The sequence below is a fragment of the Gorilla gorilla genome, chromosome 23, assembly GCF_029281585.2.
Source record: "Gorilla gorilla gorilla isolate KB3781 chromosome 23, NHGRI_mGorGor1-v2.1_pri, whole genome shotgun sequence".
In the NCBI taxonomy this organism is placed as follows: domain Eukaryota; kingdom Metazoa; phylum Chordata; class Mammalia; order Primates; family Hominidae; genus Gorilla; species Gorilla gorilla.
Genome location: NC_086018.1, coordinates 18,611,574 through 18,630,871, shown reverse-complemented (window position 1 = coordinate 18,630,871; position 19,298 = coordinate 18,611,574). Strand labels below are relative to the sequence as shown.

The 19,298-nt window shown below is 46.5% G+C and overlaps 1 pseudogene; it reads right to left on the bottom strand.

The window, feature by feature from the left end:
- Nucleotides 1–13,525: 13,525 nt before the first annotated feature.
- Nucleotides 13,526–18,045, bottom strand: LOC101129192 (tubulin alpha-3 chain-like; annotated as a pseudogene).
- Nucleotides 18,046–19,298: the final 1,253 nt, after the last annotated feature.

The following is a 19,298-nucleotide window of genomic DNA, read 5'->3' as shown; positions in this document are numbered from 1 at the left end:
AGTTTGGCATGGAGAATTTTAATTGTTTTTCATTTTTCCTGAAGTGTTCTCTAGCACCCCATTTGAAAGAAAGACTTAGGTAAACATTTCAACAGTAAGACAACGACAAGAATCACAATGGACTTTTTTTTTTTGGGCAGGGGACAGAGTCTCACTCTGTCACCCAGGCTGGAGTGTAGTGGCACAATCTCGGCTTACTGCAGCCTCTGCCTCCCAGGCTCAAGCAATCTTCATGCCTCAGCCTCCGAAGTAGCTGGGACTACAGGTATGTGCCACCATGCCTGACTTATTTTTTTTATTTTTAGTAGAGACGAGGTTTTGCCATGTTGGCCAGGCTGGTCTTGAACTCCTGGCCTCAAGTAATTTGCCTGTCTCAGCCTCTTAAGCCCGGGAGGCGGAGCTTGCAGTGAGCCAAGATCGCACCACTGCACTCCAGCCCGGCCAACAGAGCAAGACTCTGTTTCAAAAAAAAATTCTACCCCAGTATTCCATGTCACACCCTCAACTGTCCTCTATTTAGATATTATTGAAATAGTAGATGATATCATGTATGAAAATGTCATTGTTCCTTTTTGGGGGTGTCTTGAATTTTTCATTTGTTGATTTTTTATTTCTGTAATCAGTATTAATGAAAGTGATAGCAATTAGTAATAAAGTTTCAAATACATTAAAAAGTAGAGTCTAGAAAAATGAACCCCAAGTTCCAACAATTACCAACTCATAATCAGTCATATTTCACTCTTATCCCTTTTCCCAAAAAGGATTATTTTGGAAATGCCAGACATCTGTTATCTCATTTTTAAATATTTCAGTATACCTCAAGAAGATAAGGGCTTTCTTTAAAAACATAGCCATAGTAATATGACATTGAAAAAATAAATAACAGTAATTTTTCAAAATCATCAAATATTCAGTGTTTGTTTAAATTTCTTCATTTAAAAAGTTGACTTGTTTTGGGTGGGCGCAGTGGCTCATGCCTGTAGTCCCAGCACTTTGGGAGGCCGAGGCGGGTGGATCACGAGGTCGGGAGCTCGAGACCAGCCTGGCCAACATGGTAAAACCCCATCTCTACTAAAAATACAAAAATTACCCAGGTGTGGTGGTGGGTGCCTATAATTCCAGCTGCCCAGGAGGATGAAGGAGGAGAATCGCTTGAGCCCAGGAGGCAGAGGTTGCAGTGAGCTGAGGTCACACTATTGCACTCCAGCCTAGGCAACAGAGCAAGACTTCGTCTCAAAAAAAAAAAAAAGTTGACTTGTTTCATAGGAGCCAAAACAAAGTCTGCACCTGGCATTTGGATAGCACACTTCCTAAATCTCTTTTAATCTATAGGCTCTTTCTCCCTCCTTTTTTCCTATTTGCAATTTGTTTGCGGAAGAAACAGAGCATTTGTCCTGTCTTGCTCAAACATTTTAACTGGCTTCTAGTGTTTTTCTAGCTGGACAAAGTTGGAAGTTGACAAATCATTTCTGTACTATTGGTCCAGTATGCTTTGTGGGAAAAAACTATTTGGGGATTGATGTAAAACATAGGTATGTGAGGACTAAACTCTTATTTTTTATTTTTTATTTTTATTTTTTGAGATGGAGTCTTGCTCTGTTGCACAGGCTGGAGTGCAGTGGCGCGATCTCAGCTCACTGCAAGCTCCACCTCTCGGGTTCACGCCATTCTCCTGCCTCAGCCTCCTGAGTAACTGGGACTACAGGCGCCCGCTGCCACGCCTGGCTAATTTTTTTTGTATGTTTAGTAGAGACGGGGTTTCACCGTGTTAGCCAGGATGGTCTCAATCTCCTGACCTCGTGATCCGCCCGCCTCGGCCTCCCAAAGTTCTGGGATTACAGGCGTGAGCCACCGCAATATATACATATATATGTTGGGATTACAGGCGTGAGCCACCACACCCAGCCTGTTTTCCTTCTTATATTCATGTCTGGCCACTGGGGCTGCAATCTAGCATTTCTTTAGCCTCAGTTGTCTGGTATTAGATTAGGTTCTAGAAGGTTCATATAACTATTAATAGCAATAGTTTTTTTCCTTCCAGAGACATATTTATTCCTCATGCAAAAATACAGAACTAGTCAGTAAATAAGGTAAAATCTTGAAAGAATTTTGGATAAGAGATTTCCCATAAAAATGTTTACTTTTAACCTTTTTTCTTTTGTTGTTGTTGTTCAATGAATTAGTTATTTTTAAACCACTATCAGTTTGTTAGCATGTTACAATTAATGAAAGAAGTTCCAATGCAAAATATTTTAATAGGTTGTCAAATATACAGTTATTAGAATTATCTATCACTTATAAAAATCGGTACATCACATTATTCTATAAAATAAAAACACAAATCACACATTGACAACAACCCCTGCAGCCCAAGAATACCCTGCCGAGAGTACAAATTACAAACACATTTTTTAAAACCCTGATATGGGCCCAGCACTTTGGGAGGCCAAGGCGGGCAGATCACGAGGTCAGGAGATCGGGACCATCCTAGCTAACACGGTGAAACCCCGTCTCCACTAAAAATATAAAAAATTAGCCGGTGGTGGTGGCAGGTGCCTGTAGTCCCAGCTACTTGGGAGGCTGAGGCAGGAGAATGGTGTGAACCCAGGAGGCGGAGCTTGCAGTGAGCCGAGATTGCAGCACTGCACTCCAGCCTGGGTGACAGAGTGAGAAATAAATAAATGAACAGTCTAAATAAACATACCTTTACCAGCAAGGAAAGTGAAAATTAAGGCTTTTTTACACTATCTTCAACTATTAATACTACCCAAACTTAAAAGTCAAATAGAGGTTACAAACCTGCAAAATATTACTTCTAACATCTCTAACATATTGTTAGTTGCTTCCTCTCAACTCCATACTTACGTTATATAGATGCGCATTTTTCTATATCTCTATCTTAATTAAGCCTCCATCCCACCCCAACTAGACAGAATGCCAAAAATGGTTAGGGCCTTATCTGATTGGTTCACAACTGTATACTGGGAAGCTAAAAAATGCTTGGCACATGCTATAAATTAAATAAATATTTTTGAATGAACTAAGAACCCTGGCCTTCAAAGGCAACCCAAACTGTTTTCCCAAAGCATTAATAGATCATTGTTACCTCTTTAACCAGATTGACTATTATTATTATTATTATTTTGAGACAGAGTCTCACTCTGTTGCCCAGGCTGGAATGCAGTGGCACGATCTCGGCTCACTGCAATCTCTGACTCCTGGGTTCAAGTGATTCTCCTGCCTCAGCCTCCCAAGTAGCATGTAATCACAGGCACACGCCACCACACCTGGCTAATTTTTGTATTTTTAGTAGAGAGGGGGTTTTGCCACGTTGGCCAGGCTGGTCTCAAACCCCTGACCTTAGGTGATGTGCCTGCCCTGGCCTCCAAAGTGCTGGGATCACAGGTATGAGCCACTGCGCCTGGCCAGACTGACAATTATTAAGAAGAAATTGATGCCTTGTAGGCTATGAAAACATCATAGGATGTAATAGAAAGGATAACTGAGGCCAGGTGCAGTGACTCATGCCTGTAATCCCAGCACTTTGGGAGGCTGACACAGGCTGGTTGCTTGAGCACAGAGCCTGGGTAACAATGGCTATTGTTACCTATCTCTATAGGTATATTGAAACCCTATCTCTATAAAAAAATTACAAAAATTATCCCAGCATGGTAACCCACGCGCCTGTGGTCCCAGCTAGTTGGGAGTCTGAGGTGGGAGGACTGCTTGAACCCAGGAGGGAGAGGTTGCAGTAAGCCAAGATCGCATGCCATTGAAATCCACCCTAGGTGACAGAGCAGAACTCTGTCTTAAAAAAAAAAAAAAATCAATGAATGTAAATACTTTATTAAACTATTATACAATTTAAATTTTTATTAGAGAAATGTATTATTCACATCCACAACTTCTTTTTTTTATTTTTTGAGATGGAGTCTTGCTCTGTCACCCAGGCTAGAGTGCAGTGGCACGATCTCAGTTCACTGCAACCTCCGCCTCCTGGGTTCAACCGATTCTCCTGCCTCAGCCTCCAGAGTAGCTAGGATTATAGGCGCCTGCCACTGCGCCTGGCTAATTTTTGTATTTTTTGTAGAAATGGGGTTTCACCATCTTGGCCAGGCTAGTCTCGAACTCCTGACCTTGTGATCCACCTGCCTCTGCCTCCCAAAGCACAACTTCTTAAAGTCCTTTTTAAATGAGTATATTCCATAATAAATATGCTAAAATTATTACTTATGTTTCATAGGGGGAAAAAAAACTATGAGAGTCCTATTAACCCAAGCTATATCCTTATTATGCTTATTTCTTAAACATTTGCATGTTCAGATATGCTTGGTGAATACTGATCATTCATACCAATAGTGGTAAATTTCAGCATAATCTTTTTTTTTTTTTTTTTTTTTTTTTGAGATGGAGTCTTGCTCTGTCGCCCAGGCTAGAGTGCAATGGCATGATCTCGGCTCACTGCAACCTCCGCCTCCTGGGTTCAAGCGATTCTCTTGCCTCAGCCTCTTGAGTAACTGGGACTACAGGCGCCTGCCACCACACCAGGTTAATTTTTTAAATATTTTTAGTAGAAACGGGGTTTCACCATGTTGGTCAGGCTGGTCTCGAACTCAGTCACAGGTAGATTACATGAGCAGATACTTATTCTGGTACATGTAAACTTACTTATAAAGCAACATAAAATGAGCATTGCATAACAGTGATAACAAAATGTAAACAAACAATTAAATGTTCATCCCTTCCCTGAAAAACAAAAGATAAAAGTGCTTCTTGTTTTATTAAAATGTAACATGATCTATTGTATCAAAAAGGTAAGACATTGATTTTACAAAATTATATTTCCAAATACAGATAAAATCTGAAACATTTAATTCAGACTTTATTGAGCTAAAATGTGCAAAAACTCTGATAATGCTGAAGCTTCTTCAATTCACTGTACATAGGCTGATATCTTCTTAACACAAAACACCCTCATGTTAAGATTCAAAATAGTGTTTAATTATCTGAGCTTATGATTTATTGCACCACTATCCAACTAACAAAAGTCCATACTGTAAAAGAAAAGCAAAACTAAAACTTTTCTGATTATGTCTTGAAATTCATTCCATTAAAAAAAGTATAGCCAACATTCGTTAGAAAAATGGAGAAAAATTAGAAGTCCCTAAGAAAATTACACTAAAAGACACAATTCTAAATTAAAATCAAATTTTCTATAAAAAATGCACATTAATTTTTAAGTTATTCAGGTTTAATAGATTTACTAAGCATAGAGTTCACAGATCATTTGGTACTTCTGTTTGGACTCAATTATTTGCAAAGCACCTCCAGAGAGAGTTGGGAAGGTAAGACAAATATAAAATTGTGACACTTTTCTCCACACCACAACAAAGGCACTTGGATTTGTTTAACTCTAGAAGAAAAAGAGGAGAAACAATTCACAACTCCAAAACATTTTCCAAATAGATAACAAAACTATTTTTTTTTTTTTGAGACAGAGTCTCACGTGATCTCCGGGTACTGCAACCTCTGCCTCCTGGATTCAAGCAATTCTCCTGCCTCAGCCTCCCAAGTGGCTGGGATTACAAGTACGTACCACCATGCCCGCCTAATTTTTGTATTTTTAGTAGAGACAGGGTCCCACCATGTTGACCAGGCTGGTCTTGAACTCCTGGCCTCAAGTGATCAGCCTGCCTCGGCCTCCCAAAGTGCCAGGATTACAGATGAGAGCCACCCTGCCCGGCCAGATAACAAAACTATTAAACTACTTAGATGTGTTATTAGTGAATCAAAGTGCAAGTGATGACAGCATTAGCATCAAATGTACTTGAAAACACGATTTCAACGTTTTAAATGTTTTCAGTGACAAATAATTAGTTTTTTTTAAGGTGGTGAATGTGAAACAAATACTTAAAATTTTTAGGCCGGGCACAGTGGCTCACACCTGTAATCCCAGCACTTTGGGAGGCCAAGGCGGGTGGATCACAAGGTCAAGAGATCGAGACCATCCTGGCCATCATGGTGAAATGCTGTCTCTACTAAAAATACAAAAATTAGCCAGGTGTGGTGGCGGGCGCCTATAGTCCCAGCTACTCAGGAGGCTGAGGCAGGAAAATCACTTGAACCCGGGAGGCGGAGGTTGCAGAGAGCCAAGATTGTGCCACTGCACTCCAGCCTGGTGACAGAGTGAGACACTGTCTCAAAAAAAAAAAAAAAAAAAAAAAAGAATTTTCCATGCATTTCCCCTACCCCAATGAAATTAAATTGTAATTTCCCTATTTAACATGATACAAAACTGTTTCGAATAACAGTGAAATAGAAGCATGAATTTAGATATGTACCAAACCCTATGTGATGTACCAATCTGTACACAGTACTTTTTATAACACTTGCATGACTGGATCTTGTTTTTCATTGCTTAATAGAATTCTGAGAAACTACTTTTCACAACATGCATTTAAACTACCACTTAACTCAATGGGGACATACAAATGCATAATTTTTTTTTTTTTTTTTTTTTTTTGAGACAGAGTCTTGCTCTGTTGCCAGGCTGGAGTGCAGTGGCGCAATCTCGGGTCACTGCAACCTCTGTCTCCCGGGTTCAAGCCATGCTCCTGCCTCAGCCTTCCGAGTAGCTGGGACTACAGCCGTGCGCCACCACACCAAGCTAATTTTTGTATTTTTGGTACAGACGGGGTTTCACCATGTTAGCCAGGATGGTCTCAATCTCTTGACCTTGTGATCTGCCCACCTCAGCCTCCCCAAAGTGCTGTGATTACAGGCGTAAGCCACTGTGCCCAGCCACAAATATACAAATTTTTAAAGAAAAAAATTCAGGCCAGGCGCAGTGGCTCACACCTGTAATCCCAGCACTTTGGGAGGCCAAGGCGGGTGGATCACAAGGTCAAGAGATCAAGACCATCCTGGCTAACACGGTGAAACCCCGTCTCTACTAAAAATACAAAAAATTAGCCGGGCGTGGTGGCGGGCGCCTGTAGTCCCAGCTACTCAGGAGGGTGGGGCAGAAGAATGGCGTGAACTTGGGAGGCAGAGCTTGCAGTGAGCCGAGATCGCACCACTGCACTCCAGCCTGGGTGACAGAGCGAGACTCCATCTCAAAAAAATAAATAAAATAAAAAAATTTAAAAAATCTCTAAGTGATAAACGGGTTATGGGTTATTCGATGATGTAAAGTTGTTTAGTGAAAAGGCCTTTTGCAAGTAAAGCCAAGGCTGGGCATCGTGGCTCACGCCTGTAATCCCAGCACTCTGGGAGGCTGAGTCAGGTGGATCACTTGAAGTCAGGAGTTCAAGACCAGCCTGGCCAACACAATGAAACCCTGTCTCTACCAAAAAAAAAAAAAAAAAAATACAAAAATACAAAAATTAGCCAGGTGTAGTGGTGCGAGGCAGGTTAGATCACCTGAGATTGGAAGTTCGAGACTAGCCTTACCAACATGGCGAAACCCCATCTCTACTAAAAATACAAACTTAGCCAGGCATGGTGGCACATGCCTGTAGTCCCAGCTACTTGGGAAGGTGAAGTAGGAGAATCGCTTGAGCCTGGGAGGTGGAGATTGCAGTGAGCAGAGATTGCACCATTGCACTCCAGCCTGGACAACAAAAGTGAGACTCCATCTCAAAAAAAAAATTGCATGTGTGGCTCATGCCCCTGACTTGGGTTTGCTGAAGGCATGTCATGAATGTGTTGGAGCAGCACTGTCCGACAGGAGTATTAGGCGAGCCACAGACTAAAGGGCCTGCTGTGCTGCCCCTGCCCCCGCCAGTGAGACACCACTGCTGATGCCACCTGCCCTGGCTGCGGCTGCTTCTCAAGCAGGGCCAGTGGTGGTTTCCTTCCCTCTCAGTTCTCTCACGTCACCTCTGCCCGTTTTCCTTCCTAACACAAATGTTGGTCAGCCCATGTTGCCGCAAGTTCACGCTGCCACTACGAAACAAGAAAGGCCACCCTTGGGGACCAGCAGAAGGGACACATCTTCATTCCCCAACCAGCTCTGCCCAGATGGGAAATGGTGGGGAGTTGGGCTCACATAGGCCACACCAAAGGTAAACGGCAGAGGGCATCCCAGCTTGGTCTGGCCCACTCCGCAGCTTCAGGGATTCCTCAGATTATGAGAGGCTGACAGGCTGCTGCATTTTGAGATTTGCTTCGTTAGGGGCTCCCAAAATGCCGAGTGGTCACCAGCTGGTTTCAGAGTAGCAGGAGCACTGCCCTTGAAGAGAATGAGCCAGGCTGTTTTTGGTTTTGTTGTTGTTTTATTTTTGTATTTTTAAGTTTTGTTAATCTAATTTTTTTTTTTTAGAGGTAGCCTCCCTCTGCCACCCAAGCTGGAGTGCAGTGGTGCAATCATGGCTCACTGCAGCCTCAGACTCCTGGGCTCAAGTGATCCTCCCACCTCAGCCTCCTGAGTAGCTGGGACTACAGGTGCAGGCCACCACGCCCAGCTTTTGTTTGTTTTTTGGGTTTGTTTTTTTTTAGAGATAGGGTCTCACTTTTTGGCCCAGACTGGTCTCGAACTCTTGGCCTCAAGGGATCCTCCTGCCTCAGCCTCCCAAAGCACTGGGATCACGGCATGAATTCTGTTTTCACATTCGTTGGTCATTGACTATTTTCGGTCCATAGGAGGACCCTCCAGGGACCAGGCCTGGGGACATCGGTCACCCCACCCTCCCACCCCAACTTGCAGTAACACTTGGTTCAACCCCACTGTCCAACCCATCTGACTCAGTAGCCCCTCCCAAGGGAGCAGAGCTAAGAAAAAGCTGGTTTTCCCACTGCAAGATGCTGCAGGTCATTCTCTTCTGGGCCTCCTCGTCCTTCATAAAGTGAGGAGGTCTGAACAGGGCTCCTCACTAACCCCAAGAGCACATGATTCCTGAAGGGTTCCAGAATTGTTTTCTTAATATCCATTATGGCTTAAAGTTATGTTAAGGGTTTGTCAGCCCTGTCAGATGTAAAGGTAAGCATTATTAGTCAGGTGTGGCCACATGCTTGTAGTCCCACTACTCTGGAGGCTGAAGCAGGAGGATTGCTTGAGGCCATGAGTTCAAGGCTGCACTGAGCTGTGATTGCATCACTGCACTCCAGCTCAGGTGACAGAGCAAGACTCAGTCTCTAAAAACCAAAAAAAATTTTTAAAAAATTTCAAAACCCTTACTTCCTCCTTTCTGCTTCCCTCTCATCCTTGTTTCCAGAAGGGACCGAGTCATTACTGAGGGGAAGAGAGGAAGCTCAGATGGTGCCAAGCTGAAGGGAAGCCAGCTCTGAGTCAGGCCCAGGTCTGCAGACTGCCCTGCCGTGTGCTGTGGGGAGCTGGACATTAGTCACCCTGAGAGCACGTGGGCACCTAAACACCGCGGCTACAGACGCTCTGACTCTGTCTGGCCTGGCCCGCAGAGGGACTGTGGCCTCAGAGGAGGATGCTGGCCCATTGTGGGAGCTGCTGCAGGGTGGTGGGGCTCATCTGCTCCTGGGAGACGGGGTCCTTCCCCCGACCAGTCAGTGGAGACTAAAATAATGGCAGTTTGTACCAAAGGAAATGTGAGGTGGCCATTCTCTGCATTGTGCCTTTTCCACGAGTCACTGGTAGACTGAGGTGGCCAAACTCCACCCACCACATGCTTCTGGCTGCACCCCTCCTTGGTTCTGGGCAACCCTGACTCCGTCTTTCTTGAGTTGAGTGTGCCAAGCTGACAGAGTTCCAAGCGTGACACCACCATAACCTTCACCACCCACCGAGCAGCAAATATCTCATTCTCTGAGGAAGAACTCCCCAGAAACTCTCACGAGGAGGGCCATCCTATCCCTGCAGGGGCTTGGGGAGAATTTTCTTTTCAGTATTGGCGTGGAAAGGGAGCTGGAGTGGCCTCTGGAGTAGCCAAGATCCATGGCGTCTCAGACACAGGAGCCTCCACTTGTTCAAGATGACAAATGGTGAAACAGAAATGTCCTCATGGATCCCTAAAACACCTGGTTGCATCTTTTCTTCAAGAGCGCAGTTTCCAATTGCAGGTGATTTGACTAAACTTGGTAAGAGGCCAGGGAAGAACCAGGATTGAGGCTGAGTGTTCTGTTGGCTGAACCGTCATCTGGTCTCACCCCAAAAGTGGTGGCAGGAGAGCTCCTGCAAGGGATTGCCCCAGACCTTCCACTTGGGTGACTGAGAGCCAGTTGGGATGAGAGCCAGTTGGAATTCCAAAGGAAGAAGCACTTAATGTGAGGGTGGTCAGTCCAAAGCACGTGTTAGGGGAACTTCCATACACACAAGGCTGCAGTATGGCCTCACGAGGGACAGCAAGGAAGGAGGTTCTGCCTAGGCATGCTGCAGTGAGGGGGTGGAGTGTGGAGTTTATATAAGGGTGCAAGGAATTTGGCTGGGGGCGGGGCCAGTTTCCACATGCTTAGCAACATGTCAGATCTTTTACTGTTTCAGGCAACAAACAACATGTTTATCAGTGTCTGGTAAGAAGCAAGGCCCCAGCTAGGGTTTGAGCTTGCAGGGGGAACATACAGCTGACCAGGTCACAGAGCAGTCAAGGCACACTCTTGGTCAGGACAAAGCTGGGGGGACAAAATGGGGGACCCAACACTGTGAGTCAAGCAGGGGACACATGCCCTGGTTAGAGCCCATGGGGCAGACTCTACCAGGCCAGAGCAAAGGAGACCCCCGGCCAAGGTACTCCACATGGGGGGCTGTGACCCCATGGGCAAGCCTTCTACGCAAGCACGTTTGTCCTCTGGAGGGTCCCCTCGGTCTTGCTGATGCTGACAACACCAAGTCCAGGGAAATCCATCCCGTTAAAATAAAGCTCTGGCCCAAGTGTGGTTGCAGATCTTTCTATCTTCACGAAAAGGAGTAAGCAAATTACAAATCGAGGGAAATCTGAACCAGTGGTCTTCATCTGGGATTCTCTGGTGGTCAGAAGGAAAGTCTCAAGCATTCAGACCACGGGAGGAACCCAGTCATGGAATCCAGTAGCTAACCTCCAGAGCGAGAGGCTTTATTGAGGGATCTGGCCAGCAGCCCGCAATGCAACGGGGCTCTCTCTTTGCTCCTAGGTGGATTAGCAGGTTGAGAAATAATAGACACACACAAGATAGTGAAAGCTGGGTCCGGGGGGTCACTGCCTTCTGGTCCCGTGGTGCCAACAATGCACTGGATATACCAGCATTTACTATTAAGTTTAGTGAGGGCGGGGGTAGGTTAGTGAGGGATTTAGGGTCATTTGATTATGAGGTGAGATGGTCACATGGGGATGAAGTAATTCTTTAACATAACATTTGTATGTAGAAGTACAGTACATTTGTATGCAGAAGTACAGTATACAAAGATAAGAATTTACAATATAGTGTGTGCATCAGTAATTTCTAACAGAGTCTTAGAACAGAAACACAGTCTTTCCATAACCTATGATTAGCAAGATATTAATCAGCAGTAACAATTGCCACAAAAGCTGGTTACAAACAATCCATGGAAACAGGACGTGGAGCTAGACAACTGGTTAGACCAGAAATTCTCAGAAGGGAGTATGCCTTCACCCTAAAGAGGCCTAGAAGAGCCGTGGCAAGATGAGGGTGTTTATAGCCGTATCTTGTCCATATGGACAGGCGCCCCCCATGCATCCGTTTATAGGCTCTCCACAAGGGTCACATTCCATTCCCAGAGCTATGAATATCTGCTTTTCTGGGATAGGAATCTTGGTGATGTGAAACCTCCCTGACTGCACGTCCATTCATAGGCTCTCTGCAGGTGGAAGGACATCATGCGCTGTTGGCTCGTTCTGGCAGTCCGACCTGGCATTGTCTTTACACAATCCTGCATGCAATTTTGTATTTACAATAATCAGGAGCATTTCATCTTTTATTCCATAGCAATAGTTTCAAGGTATCTCCCTACAAGGCTTGACCACTGTTTGCAGAATACTCGGGTAGGTAAGAAACAATGTGAGAGCTTCCAAAATCAAAATCAGAAACCCAATTCCAGTACTTGGTGACTGCACAGTTTCCTGCCTGGCACCGTCTAAGGCAGCTCAGATGTACAGTTCAGCGTGAACACACCTGGAGGACGAAGCGGCAAGTCCCTGCTGCTGCTGCTGCTGCTGCTGTTGCTTGGTGCCATCAGGGCAGACCAGGTTCCTTGTCCAGGACAAGTATGGACCAGCCATGCTTACCCTTCCCTAAATGGACCCGTGGCCAAGGGCTTCTGGGGCATGACCTGCCTTTGGCAGTTCTGAGCCTCAGGACTCGGGACTGATACAGGGCTTTCAGCTTGAAGTGGCTTTGAGGGAAATGTGCAGACGCAAATGTTGCTCAAGGAGCACACTTCGGTAGGTGCTGCAGTTATGGGGCTCGTCCGTTCCTATTGGTTGTGCTTTGTGTCTCCTCAGGGAGAAACAAAGACAGCACCTCCCTCGGGAGAGTGCCGGCCCTGTTGGAATGCAGCGGCCGCAAAGGATCCAGCCAGAGGACACCCCGCCAGCCCAGCGCTACCAGGCTGCCCAAGTGGGGTGGGCCTGGAAGAAGGCAGCAGGTGCGGGGCAGCACCTAGGATGGGCCAGAGACTTGTCACACCACTGTCCCCAGCAAAGGCTACGTGTTGTCTCCTTCAGTTGATAATAAGTCTTTCTGAGGTGCAGAGGGTCCGGGTCATATGTTCTCTACTGTTTTTTGATGATATTATGGCACAAACTTAGAATGAGGTTTTTATGCAGGTCCTGGTTGTGCCACAGCTGAACTAACCAGGTCACTTCACCTTGAGTCAACTTCCTGGAGCTGACTTTGGTTCTGAGAAAAGATATCTGGATTCCCAGGTCTTTTACAAACAGATGTTAACACACTTCACTTGAAGCGAAAGGTGCAAGGTTTTCTACCAAGACAGTTGACAGTGCTGAGGGGCAAGGTGACCGTGTGTGTGTGTGGAGGGTAAATGCTGCCTTCCAGGTTACCATGGAGCAGTGGGGGGTCAGGATGGGTGTGTTGTGACCTTCTGTGGGTCACAAATACTGTGGAGAACTCAGTAACACTTTCCCCCTTCTAAAATGTCCTGACCTTACACATTTGACCTACAGCTTTAGGGATTTCATGGACACGCCCCATTCACAGACCTGAGATTTAAACACTCTGCTTCTAGGCTCTTCTTTTTAGCCAGTACATCCCATCAATAGAAAAGCCCCAAAAATTGCAAATTCAGTTGAAACCCTGACTTAGCTTTCCTAGAATTTAGGAAACCTATCCACTCAACGCTTGGCTTGTTTCTCCTGGGTCAAGTCACTTCCGTGGCAGCTCCTTAAGTACATACACTCCTGCTGCACCCCAACCCCATGCCAGCAGGGCAGGCTGGGACCCCACTGACTGTCCATGCAGGCTCTGGGATCCCACCTACTCCTGTAGGCAGAGTCAAGCAGCACGACACACAGAGGTCTTGGTTTTATAGAGAAACTTTAATTGCAAACAACTTGAAAGCAGCCATGCTGGGGGTGGCAGGAGAGCCCACCACACCCTCCCCTCAGTATTCTTTGCCTTCTTCAGCCTCCACTTCCACAGAATCCATGCCCACCTCTTCATAATCCTTCTCCAGAGGTGCCAGGTCCTTGCGAGCCTCAGAGGACTCCCCCTCCTCCATGCCTTCCCCCATGTACCATTGCACAAAGGCCTGCTTGGCATACATGAGACCAAACTTATGGTCCAGGCAGGCCCAGGCCTTGGTGATGGCTGTGATGTTGCTTAGCATCCACATGGCCCATTGCAACTTGATCAGGTTTCCCCCGGGGACCACTGTCAGGGGCTGGTTGTTAATGCCCACCTGCCGGAGAAGGGGAAGAAAGCGGTCCGTGAAGCTTGTATCAAACCTAGAAATGGTGGCTACCTTTCCTCAAACAGAAGACCCCCTGTAGGTGACCAGGAGAATGCTCAGTTCACCCCCACAAACCTCACTAAGCCCTTCTCTGTGGCAGGCAGGGTGACAGTTCCAGATAAGGAATAAAGAGAAAAGAGCCTTGGAGGTGGCCACCCTGGCAGGATCCCAAGCTGCCCGAAGGGCTGTGTCCTAGCAACTGTGACATGTGATAGGTGCCCAGGTAAAGACTGTCTTCCCTCTGAAAATGTACACTACTTGTCTTCTTTATAGATTATTTACTCCAAAGGGTTTTACAAGATAGTAATGAAATTCTGTAGCTAAACTTTTTCCACCCAGATAGATTGTGAGTACACAACTGTGATACCACGGGGAAGGTCATACCCCCTGCTGTCCCATCAAACAAACCACTGTGAAATATGCAAAGGTGACAGGTCAAAGATCACTTGAATGAAGCTACCACAGCAGCAAGAGTAGTCCATGTGCTTGCTTGAGTAGGAAGTGACATTCCAAGGTGGGAACCAAAAGGGAAGCATTCCAAGTTTCAGAACTTGAGAATAACACATCCTGAGTAGTGCATGGGGTCAACTAGAGCAGGGGTCAGCAAACCTGTTCTATAAATGACAAGATCATACAAATTCTAGGCCTTACAGGCACATGGACTCTGTCACACCTACCCCACTCTGAGGCTGGACAGCAAAATTGATCTGCCATGAAGGGGTGTGGTGGCTGTGTTGAGACAAAACCTTACTTACAAAATTGGGCGGCTAGTCCAGCAGCCATGCTAACCCCTGAAGGAGAGAAAGAGAAGCCCAGAGTAGGAATTCCCACTTAGAGCCGACTGCAGTGGTCTCCCCAGAGGCAGCGGATGTCTGAGCCAGAGGAGGGAGGGAAAGCAAAGCAGAGGACGCAGAGGTCCAGCAGAGGGAGAAGCGACAGGATTTAGTCACCAACTCCTGGAAAAGCTGAAAGGGGACAGCAAGGTTTCTTTCATGTGTCAGTGGAAGATGGGGACAGATTTTCTGTCTGAGGCAAACACAGGCCAAAATTACTAGGCTTCCCAAAAGAGAAATAAAGATGGTGCTGTTTTCGTCACAAAAAGATTCTTGATAGTCTTTCTTTAAATCAAACACTCCAAAAGACATTTAAATTGGATATAATTTCTACAGATGAACATTCTGACTGTGCCTTCATGGTTGATAACGAAGCCACCTAGGACATATGTCGGCACAACCTGGACATACTTAGATGAAGCAAGACTTAGTGAGAGCAGTTTATAATAATGCCCAAGTTAAAATATATACACCACCCACGTGATTCCCCAAAATGCCCATAAAATTTCTACTAAGTTCAACCTATCTTTTCCACACAAATTCTGGTGTCCAAGCAAGGGGCACCAAAATCCTCCAAAAAAATACCTTATTCTTAAAAAAACACAAAAACCTCACCACAGATACATAGTGTGATGACTCACAAAGGAAGTTCAAAAGACACCACTGAATTAATTATCACTCTGGTTCATTGATTTATGCCCAGGAGCCTAGCCCATGGAACAGGGGTAGGGTGACGGTTCCAGACAAGCAACCACAAAGGATGCGGGCCTTTGGGGGCAGCATTATTCTGCAGATCTGCTGCTTCCTGATGGCACAAGGACTCCACATCACCCAGTCCTCCCTTCAATCCAGTCGGGCACCAACCTGCAAACTAGATGGTGCGCTTGCTCTTGATGGTGGCGATGGCCCCACTGACATCTTTCGGGACCACATCCCCTCGGTACAACATGCAGCAGGCCATGTACTTGCTATGGTGAGGGTCACACTTGACCATCTGATTGGCTGGCTCGAAGTGGGCACTGGCGATCTCGGCCACGGACAGCTGCTCGTGGCAGGCCTTCTCGGCTGAGATGATCAGGGCATAGGTGGCCAGGGGGAGGTGGATGTGGGGGTACAGCACCAGGTTGGTTTGGAATTCTGTCAAGTACATATTCAGGGCCCCAACAAATCACAGGGAGGCCGTGATGGGGGACACAATCTGCCCAATCAGACGACTGAGGTTGGTATACGTGGGACACTCGATGTCCAGGTTGCGCTGACATGTCGACCATGAAGGCACAGTCAGAATGTTCCAGAGTCGTGTAGGTGGTCAGGATGGAGTTGCAGGGCTCCATCACAGCCATGGAGACCTGGGGGCCTGGGTAAATGGCAAACTCCAGCTTGGACTTCTTCCCGTAGTCCACCGAGAGCCGCTCCATGAGCATAGACGTGAACCCAGAGACGGTGCCACCCCCAAAGCTGTGGAAGATGAGGAAGCCCTGCAGTCCCATGCACAGATCCACCTGAGAGAAACCAGACAACGTGAGCCAATGCCCGTGGGAGCCACACCACCAACCTCCACCAAGCCGGGGCCACTTCTCTTTGCCTCTGAGAGTTGCTACGGATTCAGACTATCCATAATGAACACGCATCACACTTTGAAGCAGAGAAAAGCGGACAATACAGATCTATGCACAAATCACCACGCACACTTCATAGTAAGACATTGCAGACTTAGTCGGACTCAAGATGCTGCTCTAAGTGCTGCGAAAATGACCTTCCTTTCACCATCCAAGGCCTATCCTCCTGTGCAGGACAACGTCCACATGAAGCCTTCTCTTCTTACCAGTTTGTGGATCTGGTCCAGGACCAGGTCTCCTTGCCGATGGTATAATGGCCTCTGGAGTAATTACTGGCTGCATCTTCCTTCCCACTGATCAGCTGCTCCGGGTGGAAGAGCTGCCTGTAGGTCCCTGTGTGCACTTAAGCTACAAAGAGACCACATGTGCTATGAGTGTTTAAGGCCTACTGTACACCAAGGTGAACACGTTCCAGGACTGTTCACTTCTACAAAGTACATGCTGTTGAAAGTACATGAGCTACATGTTGTAGGTCAACAGTGGCGGTGTCTGGTAGAAAATGTCTCTGTGATAACCAACCACAAATGCAATTTAAGGCTCTAGGAAGTTAAAGTCAGTTCTGGTATAAATGTCAGCACAGGCTGGGCACGGTGGCTCACGCCTGTAATCCCAGCACTTTGGGAGGCCAAGGCGGGCGGATCACGAGTTCAGGAGATCGAGACCATCCTGGCTAACACGGTAAAAACCCATCTCTACTAAAAATACAAAAACAATATTAGCTGGGCGTGGTGGCGGGCGCCTGTAGTCCCAGCTACTTGGGAAGCTGAGGCAGGAGAATGGCGTGAACCCAGGAGGCGGAGGTTGCAGTGAGCCGAGATCATGCCACTGCAGTCCAGCCTGGGCAACAGAGCAAGACTCTTTCTCTAAATAAATAAATAAATAAATATCAGCATAAACAGTTCCCAGTGAAGGGAAATAAGCTCTCGCATCGTCCCCCAGCACTGGTAATTCTACAGGTACATACATCTTTCCTACCCTCAGCTACTACATCAAAGGCTATAAGTTAAAAATCTCTTACAAACTGGACAGTCACCAGGTCAGTGTGACTTCTGAAGGGCAGTCCCATCAACCTGTGTGGCCTGGGTCCCACGTGCTTTCAGGTGACATTGTCACCTCCTGGGGGACACTGAAAGGTACTATCTCTTTGCAGCTCTCCTTGGAAACTACCTGGGACTTCTAATCTGGATGAAGGAAATGGATGTTCTGTACTTACCTTCTATGCCTAAGATGCACATCAAGACTCTTCATGCACCAGCATGAGCCAGTGCACAGCATTCAGGAGGGAATCAATGCCCCACACCCTGCAGGCAGGGCCACCTGTGTAGGGCTGAGGCAGCCACAAGGGAATCTCTCCACAGCCCATCTTACTGCTGGCAAAGCAGCTTTTCCCATACATCCTAAATTAGGAGCTGAGTCTCACATACACTCAACATGAAACTTTCAGTTTCTGCCCTAACGATGCCATGGGCATATGCTTGTCTATCCCATCCATTCTGCAGGGGGATTCACAGGAGCCCACGTGGGGTTTTACCAATGCTCTCCCACCCTCCCAGGAAAGCTGCCATCCAGTGCCCGAGGACCTATCAACCACAGTGGGCTCCAGGTCCACAAACACTGCTCTGGGCACGTGCTTGCCAGCCCCAATCTCACTGAAGAACATGTTGAAGGAGTAATCCCCAGCACCGATGGTTTTGTCACTTGGCATTTGACCATCAGGCTGAATTGCACGTTCAAGGCAGTACAGTTCCCAGCGGGCATTCCCTATCTGGACACCCGCCTGCCCCACGTGGATAGAGATACTCACTCTGTGAACCAGAACATAAGTGTGAACCCGTTCATTTCAAGACAGTTTGAAACTCTACGGCATGCAAAACATTCTGTGGTGACAGAAAAAAAAAAAAAGAATGAGAACAAAGTGTGTCTGCCTATCAGGGTTAAACCTATAAGGAAGAAGCTCTTAAAAGGGGAGAATAACAAACTAAAATAGAAGGGAGAAGGTAAATAGAAGGGAGAAGGCTGAGTGAGGTGGCTGACACCTGTAATCCCTTTTCCTTTGGAAAGCCAAGGTGGGAGGATTGCTGGAGCCCAGGAGTTCAAAGCTACAGTGAGCTGTGATTGTGCCACTGCATTCCAGCCTGAGTGACAGAGCTCTTAAAAAAAAAAAAAAGTTTATTATTGCCACATTTAAGACCTTCAGCCCTGGAGCAGAGATTCAAGTTGCTTTGAATATACACTCTTAATTAGCAGCAGTTACAAAATGCTGTTTTTATTTTATTTTATTTTATTTATTTTGTTTTTCATTTTGTTTTTCTTTTGTTTTTTTCTTGAGACGGAGTCTCGCTCTGTAGCCCAGGCTGGAGTGCAGTGGCAGGATCTCGACCGACTGCAACCTCTGCCTCCCGGGTTCAAGCGATTCTCCTGCCTCAGGCTCCTGAGTAGCTGGGAAAGGCACGTGCCACCATGCCTGGCTAATTTTTATATTTTTAGTAGAGACGGGGTTTCACCATGTTGGTCAGGCTGGTCTCGAGCTCCTGACCTCGTGATCCACCCGCCTCGGCCTCCCAAAGTGTCACAGGTGTGAACCATCGTGCCCAGCCTATTTTATTTTTTGAGACAATGTCTCATTCTGTTGCCCAGGCTGGAGGGCAGTGGTGAGATCATGGCTCACTGCAGCCTTGAACCTCCTCAGGCTCAGGTGACACTCCCACCTCAGCCTCCCGAATAGCTGGGACTACGGGCATATGCCACCATGCCCAGCTAATTTTTTGTATTTGTTGTAGATACAGGGTTTCACCATGTTGTCAGGGTTGGTCTCAAACCCCTGGGCTCAGGCGACCTGCCTGCTTCAGCCTCCCAAAGTGCCGGGATTACAGGTGTGAACCACTGCACCTGGCCAGAGATGCTGTTTTTAAGAGAAAAGAAGAGACAGTTCCTAAGTGGTTTACCAAGAATTGCTCTTTTTTAAAAAATTGA